We start from the raw sequence: 3,906 nt of genomic DNA on the forward strand, positions 1-3,906 counted from the left end.
TGTTAGAGTCAAACAGACCACTTACTTTGTGTGAAAACCCAGATAGCAAGACGACATTGAATCTATGTTGATTTTTCATCCGAACCGTCGTATATGGTCGGGGTTGAAATGCCAATGTTGTAACAACATTGAAATACTGTGGTAAACCGACGGTCTTACTATAGAGACGTTGTAACGATGTTGATTCACCGTTGTTTTTTTGTCATTGATATTTGATCTATTTATAGTCGACCAGGTGACAACAACAACATCGAGAAAACGTCTATTTATAGTTGACGATCATTCGGCTCCGGTCACCATCAAAAACCATCGATTTGTAGTTGAGCATTAAATTGCATTGCAACTGATCGGGTATAAAGTACCAGAGAAAGTAGATTTATTGTTCATTTGTTATCAATGACTTGGTCTAGTTCACCAGCTTTAAAAAATCGTGTCTACGTGCAATTTATGTATAGTTGACCGGGAAATTAAAGCAGCGATCACTTGGACTATTCCGCAGCACCCCTCTCACATTGGTACACCCCCCCCCCCTCCCCCGGTATTCATTGTCTTCTACAGTAGAGCGGGACATTTAATTTACTCTCAGCGGAATTGACCGGAGAAGGCATCAGTTCATGCACTGCACTGGCCCGCACCACGATTAGTATAAGGTAAGAATGAATGATTTTTTTTTCCTACTCGGTATTTCCATGTTTGCATTTGAATAACAGTAAAAAAAAAAACTTGTTAATGTTGTACATTAACAAGTTTTTTAAATTGTGTCTACTTCTTACAATCTGGCAACAAATAAATTGCACTGCGAACAAAGTATATCAACAAAGAAAACATTTTCGTTTCATAATTTCTTCGTTATATTCCCTTACAAAGCTAGCTTTAACGCTTCGAGGTTTCCTTTGTTCTTGCCGTCGCCTCGGCGCTTGACCCAGACTTTCGCTCTGTAGTTGCTTAGTACTACAAACAATTCTAAATCTGTGATATATGATTGATAAACGTAAAGTTAACTGTATAAACGTGTTCAATGACTTTGTTACTTTTGATGATTGGAGAGCACTCGCTTCAATGCGCACACGAAAACTTTAGACTCAGTTTCAAAGCTCACGCAGCATGCGTGACTGTACGTTGCACGGTCACCTAACTTTACGTTGCACGCGTACATGACTTTCCGTTTGTGCCTTGAATAATGAATAAGGCTACGTCCACACGTACCAGCGTATTTTTGAAACCGCTGATTTTTCTATGCGTTTGCACCTTTTGTCCACACGTAATGTATGTCTGGCCGTACATTGTGTTTGTATTTCCAGGCACATTTCACGAAGCAGAACGCAGTCTTCAGAGATATCCACGTGAACGCTGTGATACGTCTGACCTTCAGTCCGAAGAAGAAACCCAGACCAGTCTTAAAAGAAAGCACAAGTAAAACCTTTTTATTCACAAACATATCTTTGATTGTTAAGAATTTATGATCTTGTCTTTTATACATATCTGTGGTGCTTGCATACTGCAATATCGCCACATAATATAGTCCAAAAAGTGGAAGTTTGTAAACTTTTTAAAAATGCAAAGCCGTGTACACTTGTGCACTTCAAAAATTCATTGTATACTGTACCTTCTTGCACGTCTCTGTTTCCTGTGTGTGTTGTTAGAAATCAAACTAACTTTAGGAAACAATATGCCAAAAGCATATTTAAAATTACTTAAGACCGTTTTTAATTTCTTTTCTTTAGACCAAATCCCCTGTACACATATACGGACTCAGAGGATGAGTTTTATTGTGGGGAAAGCCTACAAAAAAACGGTTTCCCCAGGCCCCTCGAGTGAAAATACCAGGTAATAAAATACTGTCTAGTGTCTTTGTACATATGTGTCTGACACAAGGAAACTTTTTTGACAAGTTGTCTGTATTCTTAAATACTTAAAAAATTATCTTTTTCTAAACAGCCCTCATCACTCCGCAGTCTGCCCCCCAGCCCACTGATAGCAACCATCATAATGCCCCACCCAGCTTCCGGCACCTTTCGCCACTCCGGCACAAACCGACACAGCTTTGCGATCTCGCCAGCATGCAGAGTCTGATGTCTTCCCTATAGATGGTATGCTTTTAAAAAAGCTTTAAAGCTGCATCACAATGTCATTGTACTCTTATCTAAAAAAAAAAACCTAATTTATACTCCTGAATGTCATCTTGTTGTGATTTTTTTTTTCTGTAGATTCCAGAGACTCTGTGAAGCCACTATTACAAGGCAAGTTTGAAAATCTTGGAATTTCACAGTTTACATGGTATAACAAATATATGTGACAGGCAAAAACTAGTAAACACTTTTAGCAGTTACAAGAACTAACAAATGAATATCCAACACAAGGGAATAGAAATACATTGCACTGCCAATACTTTGGTTTATTCTTTGTATGACTTGAAAATCAGGCTTTAGGGAAAACTAAATGACATGTTTCTATCATCAATTACATGAAGTAAACACTTGCATACACATTTAAGACATGAGACTCGCTAATTCCATCTCATAAAATGTGTCTATAGGTGAGACGCTTTGCGTTGATTGGTGCTGCTGGACCACACTGGAGGTGCGAGTCCGCCGTGTAATGGTTTATGCCATTACAAAGGAGCTGGCCTCTGTACTCAACTGGGCAGGGAAAAAATACCAAGGACCAGACAAAGCAAAAAAGGGCATTTAAAGAGACAGCGCTGTGCAGATGCATATTTGGTAAGTTTTAACATTTATTGTAGTTTTATGAGCCTAAAGTGAACAATAAAGGGATCAATTGATGTGCTGGGTGTGTTTCACATTTCCTATGTCTGTTTTTTGCTATATTACTTTGTCTTTCTTAATAACAAGACTTTCATGTCCGGTTAATCTGGAGATGGAGTCTTTGGTCTTCGGCTTGTTTTGTCCTCGGGTTGTACACTTTGTACAGCCCGAGGACCCATGTTTTCTTTTTTTTTTTAAAGGATACACGGCACACCATGCTAAGACATATCGCATTTTCAGCTTATAGCTCTTTGGGAATCAAATGCGGCAGTTTGCTGATTTCCGCCTGGTGACTTTCATGTTTATCAGCCTAGGAGTTTACATACTTTCTCCCTGCTGAAGACAATTAACAAGAGCTTATTCATGTGCTCTAATTCCCTTTTTTTGTGTGTGTGTCTATTTTTTGTCCTAGATGGCCTGGCGCAGCAGGTAGGGGCGAACTCTATGTCTGAGTTGGTCTTTGCTCAAGCAGTCCAGAAATGGCTCAGATATGCTCCAGATCGTACGGGTGGTGCGCAGGACGCCCATCATCCATCCCCATCCCGGAGTAAATAATAAAAAGTGACGTGAAACATAGAAATGTAAATAGGAAACTTTGTCTTTTAATAAAGTATTTTGCAAATGATACATGTCTATTGACCTTTTTTGGTTTTTTGTTTTTTTCAATAAAAAGCAACTGTGCGAAAGAGGTGGAAAATCAATACCATATCTCAACAGTGTTTCAATATCAGAATCTGACATTGTTTCAATGTCAACAGTGTTAGAAAATATAACGTCGAATCAATGTCAGGTTTCAACATTGATTCAACATCAAAACCTGACGTTGTTTCAACGTTAAAAATGGGTGCAAGAGTGATGTTGGGTCAACGTCACACTTCAACGTTGCTTCAATGACGTCGCCTGATATTGACTCAACATTGTTTCAATGTTTCCTTGCTATCTGGGAAGCTATTGCCGACTATAAGGAACGGGAGAGGTGTTTCTCTTCTGAATCATTGCACAGCTTTTTTTTTCTCCAATTTTGTTACCTTGCTGTTATTATTTTAAAGTTTGTGGATCATGCGAGACTGTCTGCACTGCTGGTGTCAGCAAACTATGGAGCAGAATGGAAATGTCCTACTTAATCCATTATGTGCAGTGG

General features: G+C 39.0%; 1 long non-coding RNA gene across 1 annotated transcript; it reads left to right on the top strand.

Moving 5' to 3' along the window:
* Positions 1-528: 528 nt before the first annotated feature.
* Positions 529-3,363, top strand: LOC134638898 (uncharacterized). Its single transcript, XR_010095296.2, has 7 exons — positions 529-650; positions 1,302-1,413; positions 1,725-1,827; positions 1,939-2,090; positions 2,208-2,240; positions 2,537-2,720; positions 3,178-3,363. It is a non-coding gene; the product is annotated as an uncharacterized LOC134638898 (long non-coding RNA).
* Positions 3,364-3,906: the final 543 nt, after the last annotated feature.

This window comes from Pelmatolapia mariae, linkage group LG12 (assembly GCF_036321145.2).
Source record: "Pelmatolapia mariae isolate MD_Pm_ZW linkage group LG12, Pm_UMD_F_2, whole genome shotgun sequence".
Classification (NCBI taxonomy): domain Eukaryota; kingdom Metazoa; phylum Chordata; class Actinopteri; order Cichliformes; family Cichlidae; genus Pelmatolapia; species Pelmatolapia mariae.